The sequence below is a fragment of the Bombus affinis genome, chromosome 12 (genome assembly GCF_024516045.1).
Source record: "Bombus affinis isolate iyBomAffi1 chromosome 12, iyBomAffi1.2, whole genome shotgun sequence".
NCBI classification, from domain to species: domain Eukaryota; kingdom Metazoa; phylum Arthropoda; class Insecta; order Hymenoptera; family Apidae; genus Bombus; species Bombus affinis.
In genome coordinates, this window is record NC_066355.1 from 2,269,470 (window position 1) to 2,290,910 (window position 21,441).

The window sequence follows — 21,441 nt, forward strand, 5'->3', positions numbered from 1 at the left end:
ATTTGTGAAATATATGATATTTCACAATAAATATTATATTAACATTTTATTTACATTTTATTTTTATTACATTTATTATTATTACTTTCTAATTGATCAATAAACGATTAATAATCAGCGAATCATTGACCTCTTTCTTGTTAGATTGATTGGAAATAAAAACAATAATAGCCGTTCTATGTGAATGCCCTATCTTGAATCAAATATAATATATTATATGTTTTAATGATAATAACTAATAGGCTGCGAATTTTTATGTATTTATGGGAAATTTAAATTTCTCATTTAAATTTAAATTGTATACATAATGCATGTGATATGCAAAAATATGTAAAATATCCAAAACAGAAAATAAAGAATTTATATCATATTTATTTATATATTTAAAATTAAGAATTAAAAATAGGGTGTTCATTATAGTATTTGCCAGATAAAACAAATTTGTGTTTAAGTTCTATTTCTTTAATAACGTCCATAAAAATATAAAAATGCATAAAATTTCGCAACTAGCTTATGTGTGCCATGAAATAAGAAAGGTCGAAAGTCGCTGGTTTAGGTTGATGATTATTTTTTAATTGTTCGGAAATAAAGTAACAAGTGGGATTTCTAGAGAAGTACTATTTACTTAGAAAGAATTTTTTGAACGAAGGAAAGAAAGGAGGAGAAATATACGAACGGAATTTTATATTACCGCCAGAATCTATCAAATTCATGTTTCTAAAGACATAACCAGTCCGAACAAAAAACCTCTGCAAAAAATACCAACTTCATCAGTAAGCAAACATCGCAATCACTACAATTAATCAAACAACGCTCATCAAAGATAGTCATCCTCAAATATCAGCCTCCTTTTCTCGAGCTATGTTATTTCGTATATCGTTACGATATCTCTGCGAGCTTTATTTCCACCAAACCACTAAAACGTATTCTTCCTTCCAACAAATCTGTTCCTCAAAATACATGGATTTTACACGATTGCACAATTAAAAGGATGAACGTTACCCTTATGAAGGAACGATTTTACGATCAAACTTTTAATACACGTTCACCTGAAACCGACGAGAATTACCCGTTTCCTCCTCCTCCTCTTCCTCCTCCTCCTCCTCCTCCTCCTTCTCGTTTCTGTCTGCCCCTCCCTGAATATAACCGTCGACCGGTTGCATTTTCTTCAAAACGGAGAAGCGTATGAACAGGTGGCATCGATTACCGCGGCATGCACTTCGAAACTTCCGCGACTTTTTCGGCCTCAGGCCATAATAAGGGCGTGCTCGTTCGGAGCTCGCGCGCGCGCGACCGATCGTACAAACGTTAAATACAGGGTGTTTCTTAAACATGTTGGAAGTACCATGGATACTGATGACTACGACAAAGGGGGGAAAAACTTGCCACGAACGTAGTGCGGATCTTTGGTTTTGCTTTCGAGTTGTAACTCCTTTCCTCTTGTTTCAGGATGGAATGGCGGATGGACCAAGGGTGGAAGATGGAATGTAACGAGTTCGTGGAGATTGATGGCAGGGTATTTTTGGCTATAGACAATTATTTAGATTTTATTTTTCAGGATTTAGGAAGTAGTTTAGTGGAGTGCAGAAGACTTAAATTATTCATGAAGTGGAAATGATTTTGAATTAGCAATGTTAAGACGAATGAAACAGATTTATAAGAAGCATTTCGCTTTTTTAAGAAACTGATCGATATTTGGGAAAATTTGATAGAATTCGTACGCTATTAAAAAAATATTAGAGTATACCGACTATATAGATTATTTAATCCAAAGAAGAAAGATAGAGTTTTGGAGTAAACTTGGATAGAGTAAACTTACTATGAATTTCGAAATTAGTTTATGCTATCGTATTAAATAGTTTGATATCGGATTACTAGTTAATATCCTCTCATATCGATAGTTGAAATCATTCACAATAATTTTCATCGTTGCAAATAGTTGCATCGTTCCTAAATATCCTCAACTTTCCTAAATATCAACAACAAAATTCAGTAAACTTTGAACTGCGTTACCGCAATGATCAAAGGAGAGAGAAAGAGAAAAAGAAAGAAGGGTGAGAGGGAGAGCATATTCAGAGGCCGGATGACGCTGAGTTTGGAATAATTACCGTCCCCTTTTTAGATTAGCTTGACTATCTGAAATAGAGTATCCTCGAGAAAGAGAAACAAAAACAGAGAGAGAGAGAGAGAGAGAGAGAGAGAGAGAGAGAAAGAGATGGAGAGAGAGAGAGAAAGACGCCTATTTTATTAGGATGAAAATCTATTCGGTTAAAAATTGTCCATACTAAAACACACGTACAATCACTCGCACATTGAAATAGAAAGAACATAGTAAAAGAGAAAACGGGGGAGCAAGAGAAAGAGGCACCGAATAGGTCAAACGAGGGTCGATCAAGGGGAGATAAGGGTCAGCTACAAAGAGTGAGTATTTTACTCGCGAGTCATCGGCTCCAACACGTTGTACTTTAACTTTTATGCCGAAATAAACGTTTTATAATGATGCGGCAGTATCTTTGGAACTCGTTTCGTCCATTAGGCGTTGTGGTGCACCTGTATCAGACCTGCTGCCGAACCCGTGGGGGTGTGTGACTTCTAATGAATAGAAAGTTCCGATTAAAGTAGAGGTTTTCTAGAGTTTCAGAGTGAATAGGGTCAAGTCTCAGTTACTCACATTTACATTCGAATACAGTATTGTTTGTCGCTTTGTGTAAGAAGGGATAATATAAATATCGTGTTGCTTATTAGATGAAAATATGAATTATTTATAGCAGCTTGAAAAAACGGAAGCAATTTCTTTCTAATAATAACATTTGATTGCGCAGTAGATTTTTAACAAAAAAGAGGTTGTTTCTTTTGTTTTTTAAATTTGCTGCGACCTTTTTTTATGTATCTTATCGTATCATATGTATAATAATATCTGCTACGATTGATTCTGATAACTGTGCAACTTCATGATAATTTCTATGATAAATTACAAGTAGTCTTTTTTATCAAAACTACATTAGTATTCGTTTCTTCCCGTGACATGTCTTTCTTGGTGTATTATAAAAATAGTGGTGTAATTTCTTATTTATTTCAAAGAATTCATTGGCATAAAGACGCAACATCAACATTCAATAAGTGATAAGAAACCGTTAAAAGGAATATAGGATACGTCATTCAATTAAACGGATACTAGCTTCATTTTCTGTTACAAACGTCCACAACCGTAATGAAAAGCACACTTTTTAACAATGAAATGATTCAGCGCAACTTAATATTTAATCATATGGATAAATTAAAAATTTAACGTATGACACTTAAAACAGCTAACATAGAATCCATGGCTATCTGCAACTTAGAACGTGCATCCATTCGCAAACCAAAGTAGTTTATCAGTGCCTCTTCTCCAAAATCCATGATTTAAGAAACGGCGTATCTCTAAAGACTCGCGCAATCATCGTATTATCGGGAACTCGTCAACGAAGAAAATTCTTTGTACGATGGAGTAGTACGTGTAAAGTATACTGTCCATAACGATGAGACCACGTGTCTTTCAATTCATTATCTGCTTCCGCGTAACTTTATGACGCTCGTGCTTGTCACGCGCATAGACCTTCTATTCAATGTCTCGGAGTAAAAATTGAGCGCGCAAAAGATGGACGAAACAGAAAGAAACGGGAAAGAAAGAGAAGAATAATGAAAAAAGAAGAAGAAAAGAGCGGATCGAGGAATTCGCGAAGGAAGCCGGAATTTATCGTCGTCGGGATATTTAATGCCGGCCGGTATGAATATTCAGCCGGATTTATTTTACGTGCTCGCCGCTTCCTTATGCCGCGCTCGTACGCCGCGACTGAGGTCAAGGGTTAATGAAACTTGCTGAAAAAATGCAAATAAGTCGGGAGCGCCGTGGCCTCGTGGCGTACGTAGCGTACACGCGGCGGCGGCGGCGGCGGCGGCGGCGGCCGATAAAAATATCCGACCAACGCAAATTAGAGGTTCCGAAACAACCAGGCGAATTTGACCACGCGAGCCTCTTACCTTACGCTCGAACGCACGTACACGCGAAGCGAGTAATGAGCCGAGTTTGCTTTTATAAATCTGTGTCATTTACAACGTGGTCGCCTTGTGCACATATGGAAATTTTATCATTCAAAAAGTTATTTAGCAATGTTATTTAGTTATTTAAAAAATGATCTCGTCATTATGATCGAGACGATGATTGAGATGGTATGAGACAAAGAATAACAGTTTAGAAATTCAAAATAGCAGATTTATATACAAGAACAATATAATATACAATTTTCTAAAAACAGATACTACGAGGAAGTTTCATTTTCCAATATTAAACGCAACGAAACAGATACACGCAAAATTACCAGCAGGATCATCAAACGTCGATTGTATGATAGATTTGGCATGTCAATCGCTCCTAGGACAATTGGCTGGGGAATTAACTATTTTCTCTTGGTAAAATTTCCACGGTTGTTAGCGGGAAAGAAACTGACTTTCAACGATGATTTACGTACCTCGACTGTGTGACCTTTGCGCAGTCTAGTGACGAGCATGGCTTGTGTACACGTAAATGAGAATAAGGCGGCAGGTGTACGTAACACGGTAGTTCCACGTTGAGGGGACCATCTGGTGACGTACCGTTTTCGTGACTGAAAGTGGGACGTAAAAGGATGCTAATGAGTACCATGTTGCCTTCGTCGGTCGAATGAGGAATCACTTTCTGAGAAACAGGTACCTGGCCTGACTTGTGAGAACTTAAGATTGATCAAACGTACGGTGAACGTTTATTCGAAATAGCAATGGCGAGTATCATTTTTCGAGATTGTCATTAAACGGTCAATTATGATGTTAGAAATTGTTTTATATTACACGGCAATGTCGATGAAAGTTTCATTGGAAAAGTTTCTTTGGCTTGGTTTATAACTGGTTCTCATAAGAAAGCCTGATTGAAGTCCATTTTCTTATACTTTGGGATTATAGATGCAGAAAGTTAATTATACCAGTAAAGTGGAATGGTCTGCGCAACGTTAATGCGATCAGTGATCGTAAATTCTTTACGTTATGATTTAATTCGTGCTCGTGCGTGGAATAGCAAATGGCGAAGTTTTTTGTAACGATTATTCGGCTATCTTTGTTTGATCTACAAGTACATCACTAGTCACATTATTTAAATGCTCTAAATTCTAGATTAATACCGCGCACAAAGTGATCGTTATAAACAGGGCAAATTGATAATAACCGTTACTACTATGTACGATTTTGAGTTTCGGTTTTATCCCGAAATCATCTTTCTTTCTTAAGCTATTAAGAATCTTTCTACTTGGTGGAACGAGAGCAAAATGAAGATATAAAAATTCAGAAGAAAAATCCATGAGAAAAATTCGTAGATCGATTGCTAATTCTATTTAACAAAGTAATATCAAATTGATTATTTTGTTATTTAAGTATATAAACAGTACAGAACAATACAAAAATCAAGAGACTTTTAGAGAATAGAGTTGATTAGCTTGGCTTTTGGGCAGCTCGTTATACATTTATTCTGATCGAAGAATCTTCGAAGAATCCACAGTTGCCTAGATCATTCGATAAACCGAAACAAATCCACAAATCGTAAAACTACCTACCACCACCAAATACAAGCTTGTTAAGACATTTCTAATCACCTCTATCAGCCACTCAGGCTATTATCTATAACTCGGAAGCACCTTGTACCAGAAAATGCAAGTCAAAACTCTCGTTCCGCTATTTTTTCGATGAACCAACTGCCATTATGACTGCGATAAAAAGCGCCAAGATGCGTGAAAGCGTCGACATAACGCCACTAAAGGCCACAATTCGCAGACGATTTCTCGGAATGTTTGGTCGCGTCTCTTTGGATATTCTAATTAAACGCGGTCCTAATTAAAACTTGAAACCGGAGGAAACCGGTGAATCGTGCGTTCGAATCGGTTGATACTTACTAGCCGATTCGACGCTCGCCGGGAACATAACTGTTATTTTTACGGCGAGATAGTAAAAATACATTTCGGCAGATTACGGGAGAGCCGAAACTCGCGTTGAAATATATCTCCCGCTTGCTCTTAAATTATAGATTTAATGGATTTGCTGGATACTTTGCAAACATTCTGCTTAAATGCCTTCACGCTGACCGCCGCGCCGGGGGCTTGCAGCTGCGATCGTAAAACTGCCGACTATGCTCCGACATTTTTCAAATGCCTCCTCGGTCATCCAGTAGATCTCCGTGAGGCAGCCGAACGTCTCGGGGAGATGCATCGCCCTTTTGCGAGAGGTTGATGAGGTTTCTACAGTTTTGATCGAATTTCTACTCTTCTCTTACTCGGCTATGGCTTTTTCCAAAAGTTTCACTATTTATATCGTTTGCTTTGGTTTAACAAATTTTCGTTCCCTCTCAAGCCGTTTTTAGACACAACGGTTCACGAAAATATTGGAACTCTCTTAGGAACTTTTTTTATCTTCTAATGAAAGAAATTTTTAATCGTGTGAGGGTAGTCAAGTGCTATTTAATAATACGAAATTTAATATACTTGGCCCTAATTAATTAATATGTAAATTCTGTAACAAATATAATGGTGTGTAGTTCTTATCACTGCATTATACAAAACATTTTGAAATCTTATTAGCACCGTAACGAGACACGGCTATCGTAATTATATTGGCAAAATTTGTAACGAAACTGAAAATGTATAGCTATAGAAATTAGAAGAGATACTTATTGAAACTATATAATTTGCAAAGAGTATCGACGTATTTGGTCATCAATTATTTTTATCAATTATTCGTTACGTTAGTAAACAACAATTTAGTGAAATCATTTTTTGCGCTAATTGTATGTTTAGGACTACTATTCATTCTGTATACTAATCTTTGCATATATAAATATATATCTGCAATAAACGGCTTGTAACTTCTACCGTTCTTTTCAAAAATATAGAGAAATTTCGTTTACACATGTTGTGCCATAACATGGCAGTAATAATAGTTTTGTAGTTGGAAATTTCAAGATCATCTCCACTTTTTTAAATTGCTTGCTGTACTTTTTTTATTTCTGGTAGAATGGAGCGTATTTAGATGATTTCAACGACCCGTAATATAAGATCATTCGACAATAAATGCAAGAGTAAGCATCTAGTCCTACGCCATAAAATATTCGAGATGGTGTACGTTTGCATCAATGCAGCTTGGAAATCATTGGATTGCCATCGGAGTGCATTCGTTATGTGCTTGTCGATTGATATGGAACACATGCCATAATATGGAGTCTTTATTTCATATCTTTCGATATATAACATCAAATCCAAAATCTTTGTATTATGAAATGACAAATTTCAAAGTGGTACCAGTGAAAATTAGATTTTAATTTTATTTCTAATAAAAATTAATTCTTTTGCTAAATTAGACATTTCTTGCTCAATTCTAAATAACCATATATCTGTTGATAGAATTCAGACTTCCGTGTAAAATACTCCATACCCAATGAATTTCAGACAAAAATAAGGTAAAAAGAAGAGTGATAAACAAATTCCATGATTATCAATGAAGACACCAACCTTTTCATATCTCAAGAAACAAGCATTTTAGTTTCTGGGATTTTTGTTGGGAGATGTTTTTATTCCAAGCTAGTTCTCTCCCTGATGACAGAGAGAGAGAGAGAGAGAGAGAGAGAGAGAGAGAGAGAGAGAGAGAGGGGTTGAATCGCCAAGTTCAGCTGGAGGATCACGATTTGTACCGGCCTTACGATTTACGTTGCTAATAAAGTTCCCCGAAAATTTGCATAATACATCGCCAAACATGGTAGTCGTGACTTTCCCGCGGTTACTCTCTGATAGTAATGCAACGTGATTTACAGCCCGGTCGATGGCCGCAACGTGTGTATTACCTTACAAAGCCCGGAGACTCCTTGCTTCCATGTTTGGTGATGGGTAATGCATGTTAATTATCGTACATTGTTTTAATTCCTATGCGCTCGGCTTTATTATCGAGCGGCTTTTGATTTACGTTCAAGCGGCCCCTTTTTAACCGTGGACCTCGCACGTCCCATTTCTACGAAATTATTGTTGTCCGTACTTGTTCGATGATACCTTACCACATAGATGCGTTTCGTGATGTATGAAAGTATACGCGGGTATATAGAAATTAATAGAAAATTGCGATCGTCTAGATAAGGGAATCCTCTATGTCAGAATATTTATTTTTCTTTGTAATGATTCGACTGGGAAGTTTTATGCACATTTATGTATTTATAAAAACAAGTAAACAAATGGAATCTAAGCAGAGATTTGTCTTACTCGTCAAATATTACAAGGAATATTATACTTTCGATATGTTATATATTTTTCTATATTATATGCATTGTATACATTTTTGCATTCTTAAATTTCGTATAAATGCATAAAAATCCGCAGCCTATAATGATTGTTTGTCGCTTATAGCATCGCTGTGAAGTACAAATTGAATCAAAAGATTGATAATTTTGGTATATTTTTAAAGTTATGGCTAAAGAATATTTCTCTAGTGTTAATTCTATACTTTTTGCCACAAGTAGGGCCAAGTACTCTACCACATTTAAATTAAAACGAGGAATATTCTTGCATCGCTCCAGTTTCATATTTGTCTATAATAAAATAATAAATAGCTCTTTATAAAATCTATATAAACTTTTAGAATGTGACCAGGAACACATATATCAGTCGCTCTAGCATTCAAATAATAAATAGACATGCTTAATGTTGTTTGTCTCTGATGTCTGCAGGACCAATATTCATCCATTTTGAATTATTGCTTCTGATCATTATTTCTGTTACTTCATATACCTCACTAATATTCATGTATCGATAAGATAAATTCAGCAAAATATCCACAAATTTAAGCGACAGTGTAATTAAACAACGTAGGGTGGAATAAGATAATTAGACAGTGGATTCTTATTTATCTATCAAAATTGAAAAAATATACAGAATATACACACAATATACAAAAATATGTTGAAAGTTCAGAGTACTGAATTGTTTGTGATATTTGGGACGTGAAATAAATTTCTATTTAAGTTCCATTCCTTTACTTTTTATATAATGTACACGTTTCCTATGTACATTTCATTTATAAGCCTGATGATTTATTGCTCGGTACGTATCTTTATCCTATTTCCACCTATAAGCGTTAATACGTAGCATATTGTCCTATGGATAAATGTAAAATTGGCACGAAAAATCGAAAAATGGAAGGATTATAAATGTCTTTGATTAAAGAAGGTCTGATGATTGATAAGAAGCATAAGAAGGAGAAGAATGTGTCGAAAGAGGTTAAAATATAAAAACAAAATGTTGATAGGGAGAGAGAATAAGTTGAAGGAAAAAGAGGGGGTATAAAAGTTCGGATTTTTGGTTCATCGCAGAGCAAGATAATGCGATGTAACGATGGTCCCGGGGTGCTTATGGATACCGACTAGAATATCGAATGACCTTGATTCCGAAGGCAATATCGTGTCTCGAGGACAACTATGGTAGACCGTCCATTTCACGCTGTCCTCGTAAATTTTCGTAGGATGGGAGCCAAAATTCCGTGTAATAAGAAATTCTGCAGTGTTCTTGCTCGTTTCCTGGGTAAATTGAAGCAGATTAAATGTTGGCCAGTATATAGATTAATTGTGTATTTCATCGACCATTTGAAAATTTGGAGATTTAAAAATTCAGATATTTGAAGATTTCGAACTTTGAAAATTTAAAGATTTAAAAATTTGCCTATTTAATAATAATTGCGTATCACACACATGCATGCAAACTCGTTTAGTAAAATAATACATAGCACAATGCGTATCGTTTAAAAAGTCCATCGTGTAGCAGAATGTCTAAATTATAGTTGAGTACACTGTATTTTTCAATATAGATATAGAAAGATTCAATAAATTTAACTATCGACTCTACCAACATGCTTAAGCGATCGATTATTAATGTGCTCAACATTCATTTGGTTAACCGCATAATATATTGTGGTTGACTTGTGAAAGATCAATCGCCATAATGACTTCATTGCGGTCGCGGTAACATCGATCGCAAGATTCCAGCGCAAGTGGTTTGACTGTTAACGAACATCTAAACTACCATAATTGAGTATCTTAACTTTTATTCATTTCAATATCGAATATAGTTCTTTAATTTAAATAATTCAATTCCTGCAAATATATACACACCTTTAAAAAATCGAAGAAAAATATTAAATTCCCTAATTTAAATTAATTAACACTCTCGCACAAAACAAGCTTGTAAATGAAATTAGTTTCTATTTTTATTTCCAGATGAACTTCTTTAATTTCCGAGTTACCTATGACCTAAAACTCTTGCGTATATGAACTGTTCAAAAATCATATCGATCGCTCCGATAAATTAAAAAGTACAAAAAAGCAATGATATTAAAACGCCGTGTCTTAAATTTGCCTTATAATTCATTATTATTTATCACATCATTTCCGTGACCTTATGGAATGAGGATCGAACATTAACTGTGTACTGGTGCAATGAAATTAAGAAACTAACAAAAAGTAGAGTTCTTTAAATTAACAAACTCTGAAATGAATACTACCGTTTTTCCCTTTAAAAAAAATCCTTTTTTCGGGGCGCACCCTCCCTCACAATTCTCTCAGAAATTTCTCACGCTTCGGCACTCACGATGCACAAAACGCTGGTAAGGTTCTTTAAGTTTAAAATCTCAGTCGAACTTTTGGAATCTGCGACGAGAGTGTCGGACTCCTTTGATATCGCATCCCAACACCGGGAGAAAATTAATTCGGCAAATTACGTCTGCGCGGATAAGCGCGCACATCGTGGTCAGCTTCCACGATATTGCACGCGGCTTGGAGCCTTTAACGATACGGAACGAAGGTTGCGCGGCATAACCGTTGGTTATTCGAGTTCTCGAGTAACATTCCAAACATCCCACGAGCGGTCACGCGATATTCCCCAGGGTCCTGGAACATTCGTTCCTATATGGCGGCACATTATCCCGGAATCCGGCCAAACGGTTCGCCCTTTCCCACGAAGCGCCTTGTTCGTGGTGGATTTCGCGTGTTCACCACTGCCAGCCACTTATTAATTATTTCTCCCTCTCTAATTGCTGGCTTATAATTACGACCACGCAACCAAGTGATCGGCTAGAAGGTGTCTAATCATGATGCCCGTGGGAGAACCTAGAAGAGAGGCGCAAAGGTTATCGATAAACAGCGATAAACGCGTATAAATAGCTTGGAAATATGAAAATAGAGATATGGGATTGTGGTGGGCTGTATGGTTGCTATGAAGAAAATACAGTGGTTGCAAAAACTGCTTGTACACCATTGCATTTATTATGCCATTTATACAAGGTCTGGTGGTGGCGACATGTGTTAGTGAACGTGAGGTGATTCCTTATGGAAAAATAAGAAAAAATATAGGATAAAAGTTTTTCATATGATACATCGTTTTCGAGTTTGGAAATGTATTGAGCATGCTTGAACGTGGCTAATCTCGGACTGGACAAAAACACACGATCGATAAGAGCTTTATTGTACAAATGAAAATAAGTCGAGAATGTAGAATAAAATTTGCTCACAAAACGCTTTGTTTTGGAAAGAAAAATAATCGATATCCTCGTAGGTCAAGTCGATTCTTAGCCAAATATGCTCAAACATTATCTTCTTAAACGGACAAATTTTATTTTATATCTTTTCCTTATTTTTTCATAAGCAATCATCTCATGCCACGCTTATACATGTTATTCGACAAACTCTGTATACTATGTATTGTAATTAATCCAAGCAACATAAGTTTCATATTTATTATTCAGGTTTATTAAGTTTTATATCATTTGGTAATGCTTCCATATCGCTACAAAAATTTAATGAAAATGAAATGTGAAATCTGATAAGAAAAAAGGCTTCTTTGGAAAATACGTATAATAGAAACAGTCACTGTAGCCATTGTATATACGTATGTATACAATGGTCGATGGTACGTGGCTTTGATTGTGCAGTTGGAAGATTTTATGATGGAAGTTTTAATTTGCATCTTAAAAACAAGTGTATGATTAAAACTCGGCTAGAATTTCGAGATCTTGGAATTGTTTAATTGCAATTTGGTATCTTAATTATTTACGATTTAATGAAGCAGCTTCGAGCACATTGGTAATATATAGTTATGTCATTTTATTTGGTTTGTTTAATGTAAAATAGAAGGCAAAAAAAAAGATTTTCATAAGTTTTAGTTTTAAGAAATTTCGCTCTAAAAGAGTAAGTGGTAAAGCTCTTGGTTGATCGTTAAACAAATTCTCAGAGTGTAAGGAGATAATACAACGTTAAGACTATTTTTAAGGGGTTAAATAGACAATTTCGTGATTTGTAATGGTTAATTTGCTGTAGCTGTGTAGCTAATAATGGTTGACAGGTTTGAAGTTGAAGCTCGTGTTTATTTGTATATTTATTGTAGATTATAATTCGGACACGTTTTTTTATTAACATCGAAATGAAATAAAATAAATGTTTTCCAAATACGAATAATCGGAAACATCGTACTGTATCAATCAAGTATTGAAAAACATGTTTGTTTGAAGCGCATAAATATTTATGTAAATTTTATCGTTGCAAATACGTTCAATATATGACGTGCTAGACAAAATAGATTGCTTTGCAAAATTCATAGTCGAGCATGAAACAGATCACGGCTAAGCAAAAAAGAAGGAAACGATAACGTCTTGGGGTAACGCTGTTTCTCGAGCAGCATAATTTTCTGGTGCACTGGTTTTTTCCAACGATGGCCGAACCACCATAAATAAATGTTGTTTTTACGGCTGCCAAATTGGGCGTTTAAAATATATTCGGGTTTTACTGGCGGCGGGGTGCGTCAAAGTTCTTCTTTGTTTCTTTTCCACTGGCAAGTGCGTTACGAGCTTGGAGTAAGCAAAACAAAAAAATTATTATTCCGCATAATGAGACGCCTGTACAAGATCTAATATAATTCCATCCTAAACAAAAATTCTAATTCGGTAAAAATTTATTTATTAAAGTATTTTTATTTTACAGAACTTGCTCCTGTTGTTTCCTCGTTTGAGCTTTTTTCAAACTTCTTTCGAGTCTAGTAAACTTTCCTAAATATCAAATTTATAAAAATGTTATAATCCATTAAACTTCACAAAGTAAATTTAATATAATATAACACGTAAAAGAACGAAAATTTGATGTATGTAGCACATAAAGATTCTACAATATTTAGAATTCACGTGAAATTTTTTATTCATATTACGTTAATGTTATTTAAAATTTTATATCTTTTTATTCGAAAATCGTAACAATAAAATATTTCAAGTAATTAATGCACAAATTCTCAGAAATGATAGAGAAATGTATATTTAGAGCAGCTCAGAATAAAAAATTGAAGATTATCGAGCCTGCCATTTCACCCTTTCGATGATGGTTCTTCCTTGAAAGCACACAATGAAACAAGAGTACGAAACTCTGCCATTGGTCGAAGCACGGGTCCAGGGTGTTCCTCGCCGGAGGTACTAATTTTTTCGTGAAGATAATACAGCACCGTAACGCATCGGGCACGCAAAAGTACCGTGCACCATCACCATCATCAGCGAAAAGCACCCATGACGAGAACCGAACACAACGTTGTTCGTGGAAATAGAAATGCAGTCACGTATCTGTGTTTCGTGAAATTATTCTTTACGAACACGAACTATGTATAAACTAATTATTCCTTTACGTTATTCCTTTATTTAAAAAATAATTTCTAATTTTTCTCTTCTTTCAGAAATGTTGGCTTATTATAAACGTGTTTGCTGCTTTTAGAATTAAACAATTTTGCAGTGATTTAGTTAAAAACATTTTTATTATTTTTAAGGTATTTGCATTATTTGTTATTATTAGCATTTCGATATTTAATAGTTAATTTTCAATTTGATTGCCATTTAGCTTAAAAACATTCCTTTTTGTTCAATACAAATTGCGATTGCGTCGTATTGTTACGAATTTCATTAACCTTATGCTTGCTTTAAAAGATTCTGTAGAGTATTTTGCATTACAAATTCCCTGGCCATTTTAATCGTAATGAGACATTTTTTTGCGCCTTAGAAACTCTATAGTAACACGCTTAAATGACGCACAATTTGGCAAATTAACAACAAGTTATTCCCACGCGATATACATATATGTATGAGTTCAAGAAAACTCGCGAGGATGACGAAACGATCGAATATTTTCTTTAATGCCATCACACTCGAATAATACATTCCACAAATGCCACAATAATTCGCTAACTATTCGGAACGAAGTGACGAAATTTACATCTGTTATGAATCAATATCTGTAGTGGCTCATGAAAAAACTGAAATATTTACCATAGAAAACTGTCATGTATATGTAATGAGACACGACTCATAATTATATTGATAAAATTTGAAACCAATCTGAAAATATATATACAAGTCACATCGTATTTATTGCAAAAATACACTTAATAAACAGTTAGTATACAGCATAAAACAGTCATGTTAAACATATAATAAGCGTTAAAATTGGGGTCTTACTGGATATCGAGGCTCATTAATGTCACGAATAATTGACATACATTTACATATGTGTATATACATGTATATACATGTTCGGACTGCTTTCCAAATTTACTACTGTAATCAACATAGTCGTGTCTCACTATAGTGCCAACGAAGTTTTAAAAAGTTTCGTATACTGTACAGAAAACATTTGTAAGAAAATTCTGTGGTAAGTGTTCAAATACTTTCGTGAACCACCGTAGCCGAAGTATACGATTCAACGGTGCCGATTACGACGCCTGCATATCCGTGCGAGAGTACAGAGCAATTTTTCTCACGTGCTCGGTCGTGTAATACGAATTCCCAGGTTGGATAATGAGAGCTTCTTACGTACTTTGTAAGTATCGAGAAAAAAGAACCGTTGTCCACGATATGGACCTTCACTTTCGTTCGTGAACGATGCGGCTGTGTGCCTCACTCGGCCAAGTATAATCAGGGCCTATTTCTTTTAATAGGTGCCTTAAGAAGGGACTTCCTACGTATATCGAACGAAAGCGGTGCTATATATTTGACCTTCGCACGGTAATTGCATCAACAGCGGGAAAGAAATTGGATTTCGGAGAAACGAAAGTGGATCTGCTTCGGCGATGATTTTTAGTCGTGTTACACTTTACGATGCAAGAATTTTCGACACTCATTTGTTGCACCTTACTTGACACCTTAATAGAAATGTAAATTATTGTTCGAACTGATTTCAGCATCTTTGAGTTAGGGAAGTTGCTGGAAGTTGTAAAATATCTATGAGTGTTTGTGGATTAATTTAAAAAATTGATTGTGAGTTAGTATGCCAGCGTTTTGGCAGACAGCAAGTACTAACATTGTGTTCAATTGGGATACAATAATAATTTCTATTTCTGTAGGTACATACTAATTTGTGAGAGAAAGAGTTTCAGTTACTATTTAATAACATGCAAAAAATAAGAAAATGGTGTATAGTTTATAGAATATACTAATTATCAATTCCCATATTGATATATGAAATTTCTATGATATATCACTCCCCGATAATACAAAATTCTAAAATACCAATTCAAAACACAAGTTCTAATAAACGACTAAAGTTCGCTTTACAAACTTTTACAATACATTTTACAATACAAACTTCCTATATATTAAAAGTTGGGAGAAATTTTTCCTAAAATAAAATATCTTACATTACTTCTTCGAGAAATACATTTCCATCTGGTGCCACGCGTACTTTTTCCACACGGATCCTCACTCAATACGAAGAAGGAGTATTTACATATCAATTCAGGCGGAGACTGAAAAGAAAATACAACGACCGAATCGTATATCAAGCTACCCATAACTGTTTCTCGCTTTTGCTAATGTTCTTACATACCAAAGTAAGTACATACTTACAATACTAGCCAGTGCATAGCAAATATAAAAGAAAAATACAAACATGCAAAGTGTTTTCACATTTTATGTATAGGAATGATAGCGCACGTTTTGGTTAGATATGAAAGGCGAGGGTGAATCGTTGTTGGGAGAGAGGTATCATCGATCCAGGCACGTTAATGACAGAGGGGTCTAGGTCTCCCTCTCGATGGTGGAAAGACCCTTGGAAGGAAAAAAGTATCGGCTCGTTGCACGGTACGTGGCGTGCGAGCAAATCTCGAACTGGTTGATGCGCCGGGAAAGGTAATCGGTTCGCTCCGGGCGAACGAGGCATCCGCTCGTCGAGCGAGCAGCACGCTCCGCCACGCTTCGACATCCCCACCCGCACTTAAAGCCACGTTTACACGCCACGATCGTGACTACCGATTGTTCGCCGAGTACAATGAGTCGATTAATCATCTGCCGCGGTTTATTGTTGAAAGAAAACCCTGGGGGGCGAGCATTGACTTATTTCTTTTTCGCAATAGCTTATTCTATATGCTTTGAAATTTTTCCTCGATGATAAGGGGAATGTGACTGGAGTTACTTTCGTGGGTTGAAAAAGGAGAAAGGAGGTGTGGGTAGGTTTTGCATGGATTTTAGGTATTTTTAGAGCAAAAGGAACGTTATTGAGATTGGAATGATTTATTGTTTCGTATTTTGAAAGAGCTGTATGTTGTTAGTTATTGATCGATGGATGAAAAAAATATAAAGAGTTTTGATTTGTTAGAATTTTTCCTGAAACGAAGCTATCAATAATGTTATACGTATATCTTATAATCCATTCATCATTTACCTCGAAATCTTTTAATCCTAAAAAATGTATAAATAATCAAATAAATATTCGTTTTTTAAGTTTTGTGTGGAATTTAAGTATTTTTAGATTGAAAAGATTTCAGGGTTGTTAATTGTTGGTTATTAGGATGTTTACTGAAACGTAGTCACCACTAGTATTAAACATCTTACAAACTATTTTCTTTATGTGCTAAAAAAGTTACATTTTAGTGATAATGTTACACCAAAATGAACTAGAAATACATGATCCGGCTTAATTTAAAAAATGAACCGTATCTAAAATTCTAAATTAAACAACAAATTTGTAACTCATCGAATTCAAAAATTCTCGTCGATTTTAAAAGATAACGCATAAATCGCGCTGAATATAGAACATTCTAACCTTTTTCTATTGAGAACCGAATTAAAAATATAAAAAAAAAAAAAAATTCATCAAGAGTTTCAACTGTATGGCATTCTAAATATGGCATTCTAAAATCAATTTCGAGTAAGACAGAAGAGAAATGTTAAGAAGCAAATGAAAATCCAACATATATAATTTGGAATATTCCTTAAATGGTACTGTGCACTGGAAAAGACGGTCATAGTGTCGCGTCGCGTCGTCGGGTTTTAGATGCAGTTTAATCGCGTCATCTTTTGTCTCCTGCGTGTTCAGCTTACCTTCCTACGATGCTCGCAGAGCCTCGGGATGACCATTACCCTTGCGCTAATGCACGGTCTCTTGATTTTAGTACCGCTGTCACTTGGTAACTTTACGGTCCTTCGTTTCCATTCGACTTTACGCGGCGACGTTACGGTTCGCGTCGTTGTCTTACCGGTTCGTTAGCGACAGATACCACGTTACCTCTGGCTGCCTCGTTGCGTCGCATCGCGTCTGGGCGAATTATCGTCCCGGAGCGTAAAAAAGACGAGACGATCGGAGCCGGTGGACACTTCTTATCCACGTGGACGTAAAGGGATTTGGCCAGTAGTTGGTCGAATAATTGGACGTATTTCAATTGGCGGTGAATTCGGTGCGCATGAGGTATCCACGGGGGTCCGGCGAATAAAAATCCAAATTCATGTCAGACGTCAGGTGCACGTGGAAGGACACGAGTTTCCAACTACTCCACGAGCTTTGTATGCCTTTTGGACAAAGCACTTTACGCGTGGTAAAGTCGTCTCACGCGGATGATAACGACGTTTTACCTTACGAGATCTCCGAGCTTATGTGATTAATGTCGGCTGAGTCGAAAAATTATTCAATACGATCCAATACGAGTATATTTCGATATATTTAGCATAGCTATAGTTAGGGTAACATTCTACGTTATTTTAGATTGTCAATTTTATGTCTCGACGTTTCGTGAACATCCTCAGGACAGACCTGGAAAAATCCAGAAAAATGTCGTGAAATCATTTCAAGCGTGGTTTACACTTGTATTAATCGATGATCGCGAAAATTCTTGCATCGTAAAGAGTAACACGAGTAAATCATCGAGGCAAATCCACTTGCGTTTCTTTCTTTTTGTCCAGGTCTTGCTTCGAGAATAAAATGCGTCATTCTACGGTATATTATAAAATTGCCACTGATAAGAGATATCAACATTTATATAAAATTTTAAGGCCTACTTGTTTTTAGCATTATTTCATAGTTTGTTTACCATTTGTCGATCGTGAATATAGAATTAATTAGAAGGAACAAGATTAATTTAATTCTTAAATCTGCAAAATTTCCAGTCGATAAATTACCAACTTGGTCTGTCGTTCAATTAAATTTCCAGTTACTACGTTCAATTAACAATATTAAATTGAAATCGAAATGAAATGCTCGCAGTAAAAGCAATCTTTCGAGTCAAAACTCTGTCATTTTATCCTCGAAGCGTCTGAATCCCACTGACTGACCCGTCTGTCATGACTTTTCCCCGTTTCATCCGCAAATTGCACTGAAAATTACATCGTTTCGCCTCTATTGGCACACGTGTGGGAGAACCTGGGGCCAGAACGTGCGTGTCCACGGCGACTTGATCGTTACGACTTCACGCTGACTTTTGCACGCAGAACGCCGCTGCGCGGTGCACCGTATCTACACGAGCGTGTTCGTGCAAATGAAACGTGTGCGCGACGAACGAACGGAGGTCGACGAGCCACGCCGCCTCGAGCTGATCCAGTAAAATTGCGTAGGCAGATTACTCGAGTTGTTACCTGACCATTATCTGGCCAATGGAACACTCTGAGCAATCGACTGGTCGAGAATCATGCCAAACACTCTCTGCGATTCGACTATAATTTTTTCTTCCTTTCTTTCGTCGCGTGATTTCAGCCAATTCCTTTTTTCTCCGTAATGCGTGATTTTTATGACTCCTTGGTTTCTGATTCTGCTTGTAGTTCTGCTGAGGTATTTAGTTTTAAATAACAATATCGAGCGACGACGAGATTATTGAATATTATGGAATTTGGTATTTTTTTATCTTTTAGCTAATGATGGGATTATAGTCTCTTCCATTTCGCACCAGTTTTTTTATTGTATTATGAAAAATTCTTTATTATTTCTGACGGCTTAAGGTGGCTTCCATAGCATATATTTTTAGTTATCGTGATGCGCTTCAAGTATCATTTTGAATCACTAGAGTAAATCAAAGTAGTTTCTCGTGATTTTAATTAGAATTAAGTAAATCAAAATTTTTTTGCCGATATTTTCGTGTAATCTTCAGATTAACACAACCATTTCTTATTTTTCAAAAAACGTTTCAGTTATTCAAAACACCTGTATGAACCTCCTAGAAACTAAACTAATCAACTCCGCTTTCTCTTAATTTCTCAATTTCATTACATAAGATACGTACGATTTTAATGTTTAGATTTTAAAAAACCAGTTACTTATATCCATGAGTTCATTTTTTAAAAGAATATTACTTTGACAATAGGGAATTTCGAGGTAAACTTAGAAGAAAGGATTTGCAACATCATCTATTCTATTTTCAAAGAAAAGAAAAAAAGGACGTCTTTTCTTCTCGTTACAACTTCTCCGAATTCCCTGCATAGAAACTTGAAATCCCACAAGTCGAAGCTGGTCAGTTTTTGGCAAACCTTTTGGTTGCGATTCGTGTGTCTGGAAGCAGAGGGCACAAAGTATGAGCGACGAGCTTTCTCTCGACAGGTGGTCGAACGTTAGCTGCAACGCTTCTGTGGTTCGATCGTGGGCAAACTCGCGGGGGGGCGCCGGCGAAATTTTTATCCATTGTCATCTCTGGCGAGCGTCTCTGTGTCTGCGTGGGCCGAGATGGAAAAAGGTGGCGGTCGAAAGGCGAAAGCGTGCTGACGCCAGGCACGCGCCTCATGCTGCGAAATAACGGTACCTGCCCTTGTTCCAGGATTTCATCTCAGACCTAACGGCCGGCCAGCAGCCAGAAAGCTTGCGACTTTTTACCCGTTCGCTTGTAACGCGCACGCAGGTGTCGCGCGTGCTGTTAAAATTCCGCGAAAACGACGATGCCACTTTTTTTCGCCCGCAGATAGCGGTACTTTTATCGGTGACGCGTGAAACGTGCTTCATTTTAATTCTATGATTTAATTTATCTTTAGTAGCACCTCTCAAACAGATCTTTGGAGAAATTTATGTTTGTGCTGAATTCGGAGAAATATTGTTACAGTGGATACGGAAGGTACCTATTTGTAGACTACTGCATTTGTTATAGAATTTCTATATGACTACAAGAAGTTGATACACACTGTGAAAATGAAGTGTAGAGCCTGTTTAAAAAATGCTTCATTGGAGAACAGGAATACGTGCAAATACTATTTACGTATGTAAGAAATTATGAATAAATTGATATGTTAATGTGAATATTGGAATTTATAATTTAGATAAAGTAAAAATATCTTAAGCTAGTTAATTGCAATTAATTACAATTAATTTATGATATATACAAAGGAATATTTTAATTTAATGTTAAGATTGAAGACAAAGAACGCAAGATGTGACGGAATTTCGATGGAGAAAGATTGGCAAGTGGTGATTCTTTAGATGATAAATTTTATAAAGACAGATTACAAAAAGAAATTTCCTTTGGAATTAAAAAATTAATTATACCGTATGTTGGATAATTTGCTGAAATGTAAGTTGCCAAAATACTTTTCATACGTTTAATACTATGTGTACTACTAATATCATGCGAGGAGGCTTCTACAGTTGTATTCAATTAATAATTTCGACATTTCGGTGGATAAGAACATTTTACATAGATTTATCTTGTTAAATGAACTATAATTATCAATAATTTCGAGTATCTAGGTTTATTATTGCCGTTTTATGCTCCTACCAATACCTTTATTAGCATTTTACGAGTATTGGATTTGTTCCGTGCAGATCATTAAATTATATTAAGTTCGGAAAGTGATTCTCAACCGGACTTCGTCAACAGCGTGTTCAGCATCGGTTTAATTTTAAATCTCTTACAATTTCCCAGTCAACCTACTTTCTTTCGACAAGGCGTGTAAAAACCAGTGAATTAAGTGGATTTTATTGTTACGATAAATTCATCTGTAATCCTCGACAAATAAAAACGATTCATCTGACAATCGCTTTCACGCTGTATATTGGAAACCATATGCCAGTATAAATAACTAAATAAAGTAAGTAACATTGAATTTTATTTTTCTTTACGGACTTTACTTTTTTACCTGCAATATGTA

The 21,441-nt window shown here is 35.8% G+C and overlaps 1 protein-coding gene across 4 annotated transcripts in view; it reads left to right on the top strand.

Annotated features, from left to right (window-relative positions):
• LOC126922423 (uncharacterized) overlaps positions 1 to 21,441 on the top strand; it is a 242,478-nt gene that overhangs the window by 214,268 nt on the left and 6,769 nt on the right. The window contains exon 1 of one of the 4 annotated variants that reach the window (XR_007712731.1): positions 1,450 to 1,516. The exons of the other annotated variants lie outside the window; for them this stretch is intronic. The gene's annotated coding sequence lies outside the window, so the exon portion shown is untranslated. Of the gene's footprint in view, positions 1 to 1,449; positions 1,517 to 21,441 lie in introns of those variants that run through there. 4 annotated transcript variants of the gene reach the window in all.